A 17,802-nucleotide genomic window follows, 5' to 3' on the forward strand; every position below is an offset into this window, starting at 1 on the left:
CTCACATCGTGTACGCGGCCAAGGAGGCGTAAACGTGCTACCACATGTACAGGCGGATCGTTGACATGAGGAAGTGCCTCCTTCCCCAAAACAGCCAGGGATCCAGCCAAAAGCAGAGCAATGGCAAGCGTCGTCGCAACAAGAAGTAGATGATTAGATCCTCGTTTCTCCTAGTTTAGTAGGCATGTAGTAGCTTACTTTGGTGTGTGAAAATGATATGTGTGTAGTCACTTGTGTAATTGTATGCTTAATTTGGTTATGCAATGCAGTCTTTTTAAGTATATATGTTGATTCTCTCTAGACAGAGCAAATCATATTGCACACGGACTAAACAAGGGAGCCCGTCGGTGATGATTTCATCAATCGCTGACAATTGTATACCAACAATTGTTTGCTCACAACACAGACACGGCTTGTTAACAAGAATCGTCTGTGTTGTTATCGGTCTTCCCACAGATTTCTGATTACAGACCTGTTTGCCGCGTATCACACACATCTTGTTAAGTTGAACCGTTTCTGTTCTCTTGGATCAATGCAAACAGTTCATCTGAGTGAACTGTATGCCATATATCGCACACACCTTCATCTGGCTGCCCGTTTCTGTTGTTCTGCCTCATCATAAATAGTTCATCCGAGTGAACCGTATGCTCTACATCGCACATGCCTGCATCTGGCAACCCTTTTCTTTTGTTCCTCATCATCGCAAACAGTTAATTGAACTGAACACTATGCCCTGCATCGCACACGCAACAAAAATCTGAACCGTGTTTGATGCATCCGTCATTGCAAACATTTTGCACCTTTTTGACGGTTTTTACAACACTGTTTGCAATTATTGAATCGCACACAGTTTCGTCAAAGGGTCTCTGATCGTAGTGTCGCATTCGCAGCATCCTGCAGTAGTGCATGGTCATATGTTTGGAACCTGGTTTTATTATGTACTTTGCAGTAAAATACAACTAATATTTTACATGGGTTCACCAGAATAAGTTCTGTATATGGACCAAAGCTATTTTGTTTGGTTTTGCTGCCTCCGTTCTGGTAGTACTAATGTGAAAAGTCAACTTTCAGTAAGCTATGGAACAAATGGTGGAACCGCCACCTTCTGAAGGTGACGAGGCAACTATAACCGCAATGTCGCCTCTTGCTGCTGTGGGTTAGTACTTGTCCACTAACAATGCCAAAAGCATGTTCCTGCATAATACTGGGTTGGTTGTTAAGGCAATCTTGTCCAAACTGCCTCATGATCAATATATGCAAGTTCAAAACAATGTTATATCTACGCTCCAGACACAAGTCTATTCCTTAACAAAGACCCTTTCTGAAACAAGGACAACCATTGTTGGATGTCGTCAAGATATGCATGATTGTGAAACCAGACTATCAGACATTTGCTATGTTGTTTAAGAGCCTAGGATAAATGACGGCGAAGGTTATGGTGCTCCATCAGACAGTACAACATGAAAACATAACATTCAGGTCAAATGAGCTGAGCTTCTAAACTTCTGTTGGTGCATTTATCTACCGGACTGTTAACTTTTATGTCAACCTTACTTTTGTTTTATGGTTGTAATTTGTATTTTGTGATACCAAATTTGTTCTTAACGTGCAGCCACCGGGTCAAGAAAACAGCAAGCCATTTTGTATAGTGTAGGGTGTTCCCTATATTTGCACTGGTGGCGAACTTTGATGCCTAGTGGATGTAATATGTGCAATCGCCTTAATAGCCTAGCATTAGTTTCTCGCTTCTTTGTTTTCTAGTCTTCTTTTTTCCTTAGTTTGCTAGTGGCCGGGACATCCATGGGCCATATAAGGACTGTGGTAACCTTGAGACTACTATAGGCCGTAGGATCCATGGGCCTCCTATGGACCATCGGATAAATGGGCCTCCAACGGGCTGTAGAATCAGTGGGCCTTGGGCCATCAGATAAATGGGTCCACATGGTCCGTAAATGGGCGTAATTGGTATCGGGCCAGCACGGTAATGGGCCGTTAACAGGCCGGAAGACAGCAAAGGCTAAATTCTATCACAGGCATAAGAGGTCGTTAATGGGCTAGAATATAGGCCGGGCTGGAAACAGCGCATCGGGTTAACAGGCCACAAACAGGCGAATTCTAACCACGGGCCAAATTTGGCCCATTAGGGAAACAAGCCAGTAATGGGCCGGAAGTAATCAAGGGCCAGAAAGGAGCCAAAGAACGTATGGGCCGTTAGTAGGCCGAAAAGCTAACACAGGCTGGAAACGGCCCATGTGAATCATGGGGGCGTTAATGGGTACAAAGACATTTACTATTCATTATGGGCTAGAGTCACCATGTGCCAGTAAAGGGCCCAAAGATACGACAGGCCTCATATGGGCCAAAAAGAAATCGTGCACAATACATGGGCCGAAAGTGAAACGGGCTGGTGTTATATTCGACAACCCACATGACGATGTTGGGCAGATTTCGGGAAGGCCCTAATGGGTCGCGAGTTACCGACCCGTAAATGGTCAATATGCAAACATACCATTAATAGGCTTTTCATGGGCTGACCCGCTAGCTTTTGAACAAGTAAAATGGGTCGGCCTTTGTAAGCTAAATGGACTAGTGTTGGGCCGTCGCACATGTCGACATATCATTGGCGCATATATGACCCAATAACAAGCTGACACGTGTTTGCTTTGGCCAATGAGAATTTTACACGTGGAAAATCCCCATTGGTCTGGGTTGTTAACAGGTTATCGGATCCAAAACCGGACCCGATAGCTTAACGGAGACCAGTTATGGTGGATGCCATGTGTCGGTTATGTTGGAAATATGCCCTAGAGGCAATAATAAAATGGTTATCATTATATTTCCTTGTTCATGATAATTGTCTATTGTTCATGCTATAATTGTATTAACCGGAAATCGTAATACATGTGTGAATACATAGACCACAACATGTCCCTAGTGAGCCTCTAGTTGACTAGCTCGTTAATCAATAGATGGCTATGGTTTCCTGACTATGGACATTAGATGTCAGTGATAACGGGATCACATCATTAGGAGAGTGATGTGATGGACAAGACCCAATCCTAATCATAGCACAAGATCGTGTAGTTTGTTTGCTAAGAGCTTTTCTAATGTCAAGTATCATTTCCTTAGACCATGAGATTGTGCAACTCACGAATACCGTAGGAATGCTTTGGGTGTACCAAACATCACAACGTAACTGGGTGGCTATAAAGGTACACTACAGGTATCTCCGAAAGTGTCTGTTGGGTTGGCATGAATCGAGACTGGGATTTGTCACTCCGTATGGTGGATAGATATCTCTGGGCTCACTCGGTGATGCATCATCATAATGAGCTCAATGTGACTAAGGAGTTAGTCACGGGATTATGCATTACGGAACGAGTAAAGAGACTTGCCGGTAACGATATTTAACAAGGTATTGGCATACCGACGATCGAATATCGGGCAAGTAACATACCGATTGACAAAGGGAATTGTATACGGGATTGATTGAATCCCCGACATCATGGTTCATCTGATGAGATCATAGTGGAACATGTGGGAGCCAACATGGGTATCCAGATCCCGCTGTTGGTTATTGGTCGGAGAGATGTCTTGGTCATGTCTGCATGATTCCCAAACCCGTAGGGTCTACACACTTAAGGTTCGGTGACGGTAGAGTTATTATGGGAAATATTATGTGATTACCGAATGTTGTTTGGAGTCTCGGATGAGATCCCGGACGTCACGAGGAGTTCTGGAATGGTCCGAAGATAAAGATTTATATATGGGAAGTCCTTATTCGGTCGCCGGAAGTGTTCAGGGGTTTATCGGTATTGTACCAGGACCATCGAAAGGGTTCCGGGGGTCCACCGGAAGGGTCCACCTGCCCCGGTGGGCCCTATGGGCTGAATATGGAGGGGAACCAGCCCCTAGGTGGGCTGGGCGCAAAATCTCCTAGGGCCCATGCGCCTAGGGTTGGGGGGAAACACTAAAGGGGCGCCCCCTTGCCTTGGGGGGCAAGCCTCCCCCTTGGCCGCCGCCCCACCTCTAGATCCATCTAGAGGGTACCGCCCCCCCTCTCCCTTGCCCCTATAAATAGAGGGGAGGTGGGAGGGCTGCCCCACCCTTCCCTAGCGCAGCCCTCCCCCTCTCCAACACCTCCTCCTCCTCCGTAGTGCTTGGCGAAGCACTGCCGGAGAACAGCAAGCTCCACCACCACGCCGTTGTGCTGCCGGAGCTCTCCCTCAACTTCTCCTCTCCCCTTGCTGGATCAGAAAGGAGGAGACGTCCCCGGGCTGTATGTGTGTTGAATGCAGCGGTGCCATCCGTTCAACGTTAGATCGGATCTTCCGCAATTTGAATCACCGCGAGTATGACTCCATCATCCACGTTCTAGTAACGCTTCCGCTTAGCGATCTTCAAAGGTATGAAGATGCACATCCTCTCTCTCTCTGTTGTTGCTAGAATCTCCTAGATTGATCTTGGTGATACATAGGAAAATTTTGAATTATTGCTACGTTCCCCAACAGTGGCATCATGAGCTAGGTCTATGCGTAGATTCTATGCACGAGTAGAACATAAGTAGTTGTGGGCATTGGTTTGTTCAATTTGCTTATTGTTACAAGTCCTATCTTGTTTTGGCGGTATTGTGGGATGAAGCGGCCCGGACCGACCTTACACGTACGCTTATGTGAGACAGGTTCCACCGACTGACATGCACTTGTTGCAACAGGTGGCTAGCGGGTGTCTGTCTCTCCCACTTTAGTCGGATCGGATTCGATGAAAAGGGTCCTTATGAAGGGTAAATAGCAATTGGCATATCACCTTTGTGGGTTTTGCATTGGTAAGAAACGTTCTTGCTAGAAACCTATAGCAGACATGGAAAACATGCAACAACAATTAGAGGATGTCTAACTTGTTTGTGCAAACGTATCACTCTGCTGGTCTTGGTCTCGTTGCACCGATATGGAAACCTTTGCCTGATGCCTTGGTACTCCGCGCCTGCGCTTGCCTCCTTTGCACCAAAGAGGAAATGAGGACACTGCACGGGCTGGCGCCCGCCTGGTCTTGATCGTCATGGCTTGCGTCATGAGCACCTTGTGAGATACCCCTCGCCTTGATCTCTCCGCCTCCTCACAAGCCTGCCTGGCGAGGCCACTCATGATCAGGCCTTGTGTCGTCCGCCCCGCGAGGCTTGGTCCCTTGCGTGGGTCTTGAGCATTGGTTGATGAAGACGGCTCGTACTGGGCCACTGGGCCACGCAGCAGGCCGCAGGCAGGCAAGTCTTGGGACCCCCGTTCCCAGAATGCCGACACCTGTTGCAGCCAAAAATCTTGTAAACGCAGGGCACCTTGCATGCATCGACCAAGCCATCCATGAAAGGGAGTGGCTATAGGGGACGTTGCACCCGCCGAATGGAGCACGGGAGGGAGTGGCTGTAGGGGACGTTGCGCCCGTCGAATGGGCGTAGGAGTATCACACGAAGTAGTATATGTTGTCCTTACTATTACTCCCTAGTATTTCCCTAGTCCCTAGTCCCTAGATAAAAAATAGAGTTGGTGATGATGGTGTGCCTGCCATCCCACAATATAGGTCGTCCGATCTATATCTGATGATGGTGATCACGGATAGGAAGGAAACTTTGGCAATTTTGCAAAAAGATACCCGCACCCCTCCCCACATTTGCAAATAAGGCCTTGCCTCGTTCATCCTTATCTCCCACAACCTCATTGCTGAGCAATTAAAAAAGGAAGTCTCTTTAACAATCTGGCATAGTGGCTGCTACCGGCGACATCCATCCCCATGCATCCGCCCAGTTCGACCACCAGCCACCACCATGCCCCACTCCTCCTCACCTTATCTCTCATCTTTCTTGAGATATCATTTTTCGATTAAATTCTCGAGATACTACCATTTTTTCGAAGAAATTCTCAAGATGTCATTAGTTTTTACACATGGGATTACTCCTGCATGGGTCAATCACAACAAGTGTTTTGTAAAAAATGCATCTTGATGTTTCGTGCAATGCACGAGCATCTTGCTAGTTTGCATATAATTACAAACACCACGTAGACATGTTCTTTCACCATTTTACAATTATGTTAGTACTGTAATTGCGTCGTGTGCGTTAGTGGTCAGCTGGTGCAAGTTATAGCCCCGAGTGTTTTAACCTATTTTTAGTAATGATATCCAGTGATTATTCGCCACGAGCCCAATCCTGGCGAATCCTACATAACCGTCAGATTTCCATCCGACGGGCCTGTTTTTAAGACATGGTATTTGACAAAACCGCCACCCTTACACACGTACTATAACTACGTCACAGGCGTTTGCAACTGCCATGTCTCCCAGCGAATGTTTGCTGGGGATTGGAGTTAGCACTGATGGTGATTCATAGTCGTTCCACACTCGGGTATTGAAGTTTGTAACTATTTTACAATATACTACTCATGTGGTGCTAGTAGTAGAGGAGAGTCCTACTCCAATATATGCAAAAAAAACTTGGGCATAGTAGTAGGTACTGTAGTTTATTGTACTAGTATAGTGATCACTCAAGTAAGTTGTCTGGCATCTATATGACCCTACATTGCTGGGATGCGTCTCATAAGTCAAGCGGCGTGTTGCTGCTACATTGTCATCATCACCTATCCACTTCCCGCAGCACATATTTGCTTCTCCATCCTTGTCCCCAAATAATCGTCCAATCTTCCATCCCCGCTAGGCACCTCCCCCCTCTTATGAAACCCAAGCACTAACAATGGCAGAACCGAGCAACATTCGTCGAAAGAGTGGCTGGAATTCGCTCCCCACATAGGTAATCAAGCTCATTGTTTCACGTGTGGACAATCTCAGTACCATGCCGCAAGCCGCATGCTCATCGAGGATGTACTATTTACTCAAAGCCCTCAGGTCGGAGCTTTTTAAGCCAACTCCTTGCTTACTGATGCCGCCTGATCTTCAGAAACGACATGTCACACAGCATAACAATCATAGGGTGGCAAGCACCGACCCCCTCGACTGCGATCTGATCCCGTCACCCTCAACTACATTTAACGGTACATACTGGGTCGGCATGAACACGTCTTGGATGGTGCTCATGGACGATCGCGGCAGCTGGCTGCTCATGGAGGTCTACGCCCGGCGATTGATCCCCCTTCCTTCGATTAACACTGCACTGCTTTGGCACCGCGGCTAGAATACTCGGAATCTTATAGTAGCCAACATGATACCAAGTTTGATTTGCTCAAGGTTGTAATTTGCTAAGTGCCCACAAGATCTGCAAATTATAAAGACTTCAGGCTAATTGCATTCTTCAACTGTGGTCTCGCCTATCTGACAGGTCACTTTGGTAAGTGGATAATTCTGCACGTCCATTGCAGGATCATACATCCTCCATGGTTCTTTGATGCCATTGAACACAAGGGCTTCATTTACGTTGTGGACTCCTTCTGTGGCTGGACGTATTGCTGGCCTACTCCAGTCATCGCTACAAATGGTTGTTACACAAGTATGTTACTTTCCTATGATATCATGATGGCTTGCTTATATTACTGTCAACATTTACTGAAAAAATATTCATGCTCAGAACATCCTGTTCTTAAGATTGACTACAGTACGAGCCCTTTTTTATTTGACTCCAACTTGATATGATGTTGTAGGCCGCATGGTGTCCTTACCCATCCTTGTCCCAGAACCTTTTAAAGAAAGGTGGCATGATAGTTGCAGGTGGTTCCTGGCTCGATCAGACGATGGCGACCGATTGATGATCGTTCGAACATACTGGACGTGTTGTTTCATGGAATACAATCATAGTCACTGCAAGGTCTTTGAGCAAGATCCCAGCTTCTCCGGGCCTTCAGGAATTTTTGACTGGAGGCTAGTAAGTAGCCTTGGTATGCGCTCTCTATTTCTCGAACTAAATTATCCGATTATCCAGGAGGGTCGCAAGTACCAGACTTGGACCTGCTGGCTCGAGTTTCCCCCGTCAGGCACCCATCTGGTTCAAGCCGTCAGCCAATGTCCACAACTTAATAAATAGTAACGTCTAACTGAGCCAGCTAGTTAGATGTGTACACTTGGTGTTGTAGGATCTTTATTTAGTTTGATGCATACACTTGTTATTTTTTGGTAGCCCTTTGTAATGATGGCTGATGTTTGGTTTGGAGAGAGAGTTGTGTCTTTACTCTTCTGGCCTGCTCGCTTCTTCTGTTGCACCCCCAGCCCTGGTTGCTGCTGCTATTGTTTTCAATGTACAACCAATAGTATATTTTTTCTTTTGGTTGAATAAATGTGTATTTAGAACAACAAACACAATGTTTTGGAAGTCGTTGCACGGTCCAATCCTCTAGTGCCCCGTACCGTACGTAGCGCATACTATTTTTGGTACGGAACACATTTTCCAGTTGTGGATATCATGCAGCCCACTGATAGAGGAGCCCATAATTAATTGGAAGGGAGGCTCTCACATGAATTCGGCCCAGGTACATGCTCATTGTCCCCTAAACATAAATAAGTAAATAAATAAATAAATAAAGCTAAATGCTCATGCACCAGTTCTTTAAATTCCGATTTGAAAAGCCAAATTTTAACAAGAGGATAATATTTCCTATGGGAGTGTCATTACATTCAATCGATATTATTCTTAGGCAAAGATAGCAACCTGTCTTTTTTCTCCCACCATCTTCTTCCTGCAACCAATGGATGATGTTTGCTTGAACTGCGTCGGTATTTCCCCAAAGAGGAAGGGATGATGCAGCACAACAACGGTAGGTATTTCCCTCAGTGATGAGATCAAGGTTATCGAACTAGTAGGAGAACCACGCAACACAACGTAAACATCCCCTCCACACAAATAACAAATACTTGCAACCCGACGTGTTAAAGGGGTTGTCAATCCCTTTTGGGTAACGGCGCCAGAAATTGGCACGGAGACGGGAGAAATTTGTAATATATTGGATAAATAGATCGTAAATAAAATAAAGTGTAGCAAAGTATTTTTGTATTTTTGGTTTAATACATCTAAAAATAAAAGCAAAGGAAAATAAATCGCGAAGGCAAATATATTAAAGAAGGGACCCGGGGGCCGCAGGTTTCACTAGTGGCTTCTCTCGATAAAAATAGCAAACGGTGGGAAAACAATTATTGTTGGGAAACTGATAGAACTTCAAATAATCATGACGATATCCAGGAAATCATCATGATATACGCATCACGTCCAAGATTAATAGACCGACCCCTGCCTGCATCTACTACTATTACTCCACACATCGACTGCTATCCAGCATGCATCTAGTGTATTAAGTTCATGGGAAAACGGAGTAATGCAATAAGAACGATGACATGATGTAGACAAGATCTATTTATGTAGAAATAGACCCCATCTTGTTATCCTTAATAGAGACGATACATACGTGTCATTTCCCTTTCTATCACTGGGATCAAGCACCGTAAGATGAAACCCATCACAAAGCACCTCTTCCCATTGCAAGATAAATAGATCAAGTTGGCAAAACAAAACCCAAATATGGGAGAAGAAATACGAGGCTATAATCAATCATGCATATAAGAGATCAAAGAAGACTCAAATAACTTTCATGGATAAAACATAGATCTAATCATAAACTCAAAGTTCGTCAGATCCCAACAAACACACCGCAAAAAGACTTACATCATATGGATCTCCAAGAGACCATTGTATTGAGAATCAAGAGACAGAGAGAGAGAGAGAGAGAGAGAGAGAGAGAGGAAGCCTATCTAGCTACTAACTATGGACCCGTAGGTCTATAAAGAACTACTCATGCATCATCGGAGAGGCACCAATGGACATGATGAACCCCTCCGAGATGGTGCCTAGATTGGATCTAGTGTTTCTGGAACTTGCGGTGGCTAAATTGATTTTCATTGACTCCCATAGGGTTTCTGGAATACTGTGGCATTTATAGAGCAAGGAGGATGTGCGGGAGGCCACCGAGGTGGGCATAACTCACCTGGGCGCTCCTGGGCCCAGGCGCAGCCTGGTGGGTTGTGCCCCCTTGGGGGCACCCCTCTAGTACTTCTTCGGCCCATCTTGTGACTTCTGGTCTAGAAAAAATCCAACAAAAGTTTCATTGCATTTGGACTCCGTTTGGTATTGATTTCCTGCGATGGAAAAACAAGCAGTAAACATCAACTGGCACCGGGCACTATGTCAATAGGTTAGTACCAAAAAATGTTATGGAATGACTATAAAATGATTGTAAAACGTCCAAGAATGATACTGTAACAGCATGGAACAATAAATAATTATAGATATGTTGGAGACGTATCAGCATCACCAAGCTTAATTCCTACTCGTCCTCGAGTACGTAAATGATAAAAACAGAATTTTTGATCTTGAATGCTGCCAAACATGTTCATCTCATATTCTTTTCTTTGTGGTATGGACATTTGGACATTTATATGGTACAAAGCAATAGTCTAGTTTTGACATGAAGACTTTAATACTCAAGCATATCAACAAGCAACCATGTCTTTCAAAATATCAACACTAAAGCAAGTTATCCCTAGCCCATTATGCTCAATCATTGATCCATTCATGAAACACATTCAAATATTAGTTATACCCAATGCTCAACTACAATCATAGTGCCCCTTAGTTGGTGCTTTATAAAAAAATATGCAGACTCAAGTTCAAATAAAAATTGCATAAAGTAAAAAAAGGCCCTTCGCAGAGGGAAGTAGGGATTTGTAGAGGTGCCAGAGCTCAAAGAGAAAATTGAGAGATAAAAACATTTTGGGATGCATACTTTTCCCACTAACGAAAACGACATAGAGTTCCCAACACTTTCCATGCTAGATATATCAAAGGTGGTTCCCAAACAGAAAATAAAATTTATTCCTTTTTCCACCATACTTTCAATTTTCATGGCTAACCGTATACACCGGTGCCCTCCATACCAACACTTTCCAAGGAATTTATTATCTGACAACATAAAGTAGATTCATTTTTCTTTTCAGGACTGGGCATCCCTAATACCTTTGTCGTACTCTCGTGCAATGACGAGTGAATAAACACCCAGCGTGAGAATGACACCTCTAGCATGGAAAAAAACGGCCACCCCGCTCACCGCCTCGCGAGCGATACGAGCACACAAGAGAGAAATTTATTTTGAAAATTAGAGATGGGATATGCAAATTTACTTAGAACGGCACGGAAATACCGCATATAGGTAGGTATAGTGGAATTATATGGCAAAACTGGTTTAAAGGGTTTTGGATGCACAAGTAGTGATCATACTTGATGCAAAATGAAGGCTAGCAAAAAGATTGAGAAGTGTCCAACTAAAAAACAAAATGAAGGCCAGCATTAAGCATAAGTAACACCGAATAATGCACCACAAGTAGGATATAATTCCATTGCATAACTATTGAACTTCGTGCTTGCATAGAGAATCACAAACCTTAACACCAATATTCTTACTAAATTATAATTACTCATCAACATGACTCACATATCATATCGTCATATCTCAAAACCATCACTAAGAACCAAGTTTATTTTGTCCAATGATCTTCATGAAACTTTTTATTATATCCTCCTTGGATATCTATCACTTTGGGACTAATTTCATATGTTGTTTTTAATAAGCTCCAACAAATATAAGTGAAGAACGTGAGCATAATATTTCTTTCTCCCAAAATAATCTAAGTGAAGTGTGGCACCCCGGCTCAGAGCAACCGGTTTACCCTGCATTGCCAGCCCAGAGATCGAGTCTTCTGGCAATACACAACAACATGGTATAGAAATAACTGCTTTATTGATACGAGTGTGGTACAAAGGTTTGATATTACATCGAGATTCGAGGTCAAGCGGCACACCCGGTGCTGCTGGACAGTATGTACATTATTTAATGAACATGGCTGGGGCCTCGATCACACGAAACTACGCGACAGCGGAAGAACGACATAGCGGAACTCCATGGCACAGGAACACCGATGTGGACACGGCCTAGACACGAGATGCGCTCCGATGCGAATCAGCTTGCCTGAAAACTGGCATGACACGCCAGGTTAGTACATGGAATGTACTTGCTAGCTCACAACAAACATAAGCATGATGACAGTCAATATCATGATAATTAATCAAGTTAAATTAATGCAAGAAATTACTGCAAATGCAAAGCTATGAAGAACAACCAAGCAGCACACTGAGTCACACGGACTCGCTTACCAGATGGTTACCTCGTAGCCAACGGTGACCACACTGGGGTCACACCTGAAACCAATCACTCGTGAACACCTCGAGTGTTCAAGGTTCACCACGAAGCAATGCATCACAACAATTACTAGTTTGTAAGATTAATTATAAAATTTGATCCATGGTGTGACTTACTCCCAAGTCTTGCCCATAACTGAGGGCGCGACTATCGATAGATTAAATACACTCTGCAGAGGTAGCGCACTTTACCCACACTATAGAATACCTGGCCTCGTACTCCCATTCGGGTGGACCAAAATACTCCAAAGAAACCCTCCCTTTGCCATGCACTCTCCCCAGCCACTCCGACCATCTCCCTCTCAGGGTTAGGTCTTGGGTGGCCCCGTGTCTACCAAAGACACCAACGACCATCTTAGTGGAAAAACGGTCCCAAACGGGGACAAGATACCATAAAAACAAACGAGCACACAAGGTTATGTCTGCCTACTGGGCCAGGGTATGCACGCCCATAACCTTCCCTCGAGGGAGGCACCGGTGAGAGCCATGACAAAGGACCAAATCAAGACCTTCCCATTAGGTAAATATGGTTGCACTGAATTAAAACCCGATTCAATGGCACCATGATGTGATCAACATCATATTCATGTTGAACTTAATCAAATATTAACTTTCAGAAAAACTTTTTATTACTAACATGTCATCATACTGGAAATCATGCAACTACTCATCACACAAAGCAAGCAACTCTTAAGCATGGATCAAAACAAGCAATATAACTAAGTTACACTACTTAGATCAGAAACTCCTCTTGTTATAAGTCATTTTTTTCTACAAACAACATTTTTATTAGTTCATCATTTAGTTGAAAAAAAACTATTACTAGCAAAAATATCTACCAAAACTTTCCATAACAAAATATCTAGTGCAAAATCTTACTCTACTTAGCCCAACAATTCTATGAACTCAACCAGAAGCTAAAACAAGCATATCAAGCATCATAAAACAACTAACAATTAACCATATTAATTTATCAAATTTTAAATGCACTAAAAGACTCATATTCAATTAGAAAATCATAGATATTGAAATAACACCATCCAAATGATGTTGTGGCTTACCTTAGTCCAGAGGAGGGTCACACTCCTCATGGTTAGCTTCAAGGCAAGATCCTCCTTCTGAAAATATTTGAAAACCACAAAGATAAATTTCAAAACCCATTCTGAAAATCACCAGAAATTCTAGACAGCAAGGAAAAATCCACCCTTTGGTGTGCTGCTAGAGCTTTCTGTAACAAACACAACGTAAAAAAGAATCAATTCATTTCGACTTGTGGTTTAGAAATTATGGCTGGTCAAACATTGGTAAAATTTCTAAATAAATTATAATTAAACAGAAATTCCTAGCCAACTCCCTTTGACTCATTGAAAAAACAACAGGCCGATTGAGCCTTGGAGCACCCAAGATGTGGGGCCGCCATCCTCCGGCCGGCTGCCTCACAAGCCAACTATCGGAAGGCGGCCCGGCACCCAAGAAGCCAGCCACGGGAAGAGCGACTCCAAGAAGCCGGCCCAAGAAGACCGACTCCAAGAGGCCGGCCCCTAGCAAGAGGCCAGGGTCGTGCCCTAAAAGTCTGCACCCCCATAGCGATGATGGGACAGGGCATGGCAATAGTGGACCCTGCCACCGCCGGATCCTGGAGCATGCATGGCTACAGTACGCCGTACGGGGCAGCCATCACCCGTCCGGCGTGGCACTGTTGCCATGCTGATCATGACACCCTCCACAACGGGCCGCCAGTACGGCCCGCAGGCGGCGGGCCCCTTCGGTCAGAGAGATGCCCGAAGGCGGCCTTGCCTCCCCTAGCCGACCTGAGGCATGGCCGGCTTCCTATGGCCGGCTTGCTCCCCTCCTCGGGGCGCGCGCACCATTAAGAAGACAAGACGAGGTAAGGCTACAGTGAGAGCCCGCAAGACGGCGGCAATGTAGGCATGCTTACCTCGACAAAGCCCTCGTCATCAGAGGCTAGGCAATAGTAACCAGCCCCCAACAAGACCCCCAAGCGGCGGGACCGGCATGTCGACTAATAAGCCGGCAGCCGGCGGGACCCACCAGTCGGTGGGGCCTAGCGGCCGGCAGAGAAGCCGGCGGCCATAGACACTGACGGCTAGGGCCCGCGTCCAGCCGGATTACCATTGTACCCTCGGGGGGTAGGCCTATATAAACCCCCCGGGGCACCCATGCAAAGGGTGGATCTCAGATAGTTTTAGACACCACCATAAGGAGAGAAGATAGCTAGCCTTGCCCTTCTTCCTCCTCACACCGAACAGCTCAAGGAGCCTCATGTAGCTTCTTGTTGATCTAGTGATCATGCGGAGACCCCACAGAGCAGGAGTAGGGGTATTATCTCCACGGAGAGCCCCCAACCTGGGTAAGATCCGTCGGCGTGCATGTCTTCACCTCATCCCGTTTCCAGGCACTGGCAATGTCTTACTGGCTCCCATAATGATAAGCCACCCGTTGGCATATGTAGCACCTACCACCCGACATTTGGCGCCCACCATGGGGCCAGGTGCACCGTCATCCGGAGACCTGCTCTGGACGGGAAACCTTTTCCTCCCCAGCGAGCGTAGCCAGCCCAGCATGCTCAATGGCGCTTGCCCCGACGCACTGCAAAGCGTCGTCAACGCCTACGCGGCGAGCTGCCTCGCCGATCTTCTTGGTGAGGCTCACATCTCCGATTAGCCCGCATCCGACGCGGGCATAGGCTGCCCCGAGAGACGCCTCGTCAGCCTCCTCGACCAACTCCATGTCTCCAGCGAGCCTACCACGGACTTGGAGTCGGTTGGCTCCACCGACCCGATGCTTGTCGACTCCGACACAGCGTCGCTCGACGCCTTTCCCACCAACGTGATCATCTTGGACGACCCTCTTCCTCGAGCCGACAGTGGTGGCAGCACCGTCACCGAGGTGCTAGTCATCAGCCATGATGTCACCTCTGACGAAAACGCCCACAACGCCCTGCAAGCGACGCTGCACGATCTGTCCGCCCCCATCCGGGCAGACGCTGACGCCGAGACGCTGGAGGCACGCCGCCTCGCCCTCCTTGCGGAGGGACAGAGGACAGCCTCCATGAGATGCCTTACTGAAGCTCACCAGCGCGAAGTTGACCGCGCCGCCTTCGGTACGCCGCCTCCTGAAGGGCCAAGACGAGCCGGCATCATCAGGAAGCGCGGCGCGGCCATCGCCAACATGCTGGGAGCGGACCGCCCAGTCTAAGCCACGCCACTTGAGAACCTACGCGCCGCTCGTCAATCATAGATGAGCTGAATGGACTGGGAGTCGACGAACTCCCCTACATGACCAGACGCATCCAGCAGTTGATCGACGCGGCTGCAGAGCGGCACGAAGCCGGCACCCGTGCTGGAACTCCTCCCCTGCGCCGAGAGAACGGCGCGACATCACAGATGCCGCCTGCAGGTGGCGCCCGTGCGAGACAAGAGAAGGAGTCGGCTGCTAGCCGCAGCCGGACTCGAGTCACCATCGAGCGTGATGCAGAAGGCCGCCCTCGAGGTGTGGAACGACGAGGCGACCCGCCTCCTCCTCCTCCTCGTGGGGAGAGATATCCCACCCCGCCGCTTGTCACGCATCCGACTCTCAGTGGCTGACTAGGCCACCGAGAAGGAGTCGGCGAGAATGATGCCCGCCACCGGATCGACCGCCTAGCACGATCCCTAGCGCTGGAAGAAGAAGATGATGTGGGCCCGCCCTGCTTCGGCCCCCGCATCCGCGACGAGCCCTTCCCCAAAGGGTTCTCTCTCCCAAGAGACACGCCCAAGTACAACGGCTCTGTGAAGCCGGAAGATTGGTTGGTCGACTACTCCACTGCAGTCCGCATAGCAAGCGGCAACAGGCGTGTTGCCGTGAAATATGTCCCCCTCATGCTCCAAGGCACGACACGCACCTGGCTCAACAACCTCAAGCCTTACAGCGTCAACAGCTGGCTAGACTTCACGGAAGTCTTCATCCGCAACTTCACCAGCACATACACGCGGCCTCCCAAGCCTCGTCAGATTTCCTTGTGTGTTCAAAAGCCCAACGAATCGACGCGTGACTACCTCACGCGTTGGGCCGAGCTCCGCAACTCCTGCGAGGGGGTGCACGAGGTTCAAGCTATAGAATACTTCACCGCCGGGTGCAGAGAAGGCACCCTGCTCAAGCACCGACTCCTCTGCGATGAGCCGACTACCCTCGACGAGCTGCTGTTCATAGCAGACAACTACGCCACGGCCGACTCCTCAATGAAGACCAAGCTCCGAGTAGACACCTCCGGAAAGGTGCTGGCTCCAGCTCCCAAGACGCCGGCTGGAGAATCCAGCCGACGCCCGAACCAGAGCGACCACAAGCGCAAGGCCCCCATGCCGTCTTCCACCAGCCGGCAGGTGGCCACAGTCGAAGACGAACAACCTGAAGGGCGGCCGGCACCCAAGAAGCAGAAAGGCGGCAGGCCGGCTTGGCAGCCGGCTTTCTCCCACAAGAAAACCCTTGATGCCCCCTGCAAGTTCCACAGCGACGCGAAGCTGTCCAACCACACAACTCGGAAATGCCATTGGCTCACACGAATCTCCAAGGGTGAGGGGCTGTTGCCGCCGCCGCCTGCAGGCCAGCCGCCTCCAGCACCACAGCAGCCGGCCGCTCGGCCGGCGGTTGGAGCTATTCAAGACGAGTTCCCCGATGAACATGCCGCCTACATTACCTTTACAAGCCATACTAAAGACCGGTGCAGCCGGCACCGACAGCAACAAGAAGTCAACGCGGTCGCCTCCAACAACCCCGAGTTTATGCACTAGTCGGAGAAGCTTATCAGCTAGAGCCAGGCCGATCACCCAGAGGTGATGCCGTCTCCTGGCTCCTATGCATTGGTTTTGTATGCCACCCTCACGACAGAAAGGCAAGCCGCCCGTTTCTCCCGCGTGCTGATAGACGGCGGGAGCAGCATCAACATACTGTACCGTGACACCATGGAGAAGCTCAACATCAAGCCGAAGCAGCTCGTGCCAAGTCGGACTGTGTTCCATGGCATCGTACCTGGCCTATCCTGCTCACCAATCGGCAAGATCAAGATGGATGTCCTCTTTGGGGGCAAAGGATCATTTCCACCGAGAAGCAATATGGTTTGAGGTAGTGGATCTGGAGAGCCCGTATCACGCATTGCTTGGCCGACCTGCTCTAGCCAAGTTTATGGTTGTACCTCACTACGCCTACCTCAAGATGAAGATACTGAGTTCCAAGGGCATCATCGCCATAGCCGAAGACTACAAGAAATCTTCCGAGTGTGCAGCAGCTAGCAGCCGGCTGGCCGAGTCCCTTGTGATTGCTGAAGAGAAGAAGATGCTGGATCGAGTTGTGGCCATGGCTGGCAAGCAGCTGGCCTGTCCCTCGACCCCAAGGAATGTGATGCTCAAGGTTCTTTCCAACCGGCCAAAGAGACAAACAAGATACCTCTGGACCCGGAGCACCCGGAGAGGTACGCTGTTGTGGGCACCGGCCTCGACAGCAAATAGGAAGGTGAGCTTGTCGATTTCCTCCGTGAGAATCGGGACATCTTCGCATGGTCTCCCAAAGAC

The sequence above is a fragment of the Triticum aestivum genome, chromosome 6B (genome assembly GCF_018294505.1).
Source record: "Triticum aestivum cultivar Chinese Spring chromosome 6B, IWGSC CS RefSeq v2.1, whole genome shotgun sequence".
Lineage (NCBI taxonomy): Eukaryota > Viridiplantae > Streptophyta > Magnoliopsida > Poales > Poaceae > Triticum > Triticum aestivum.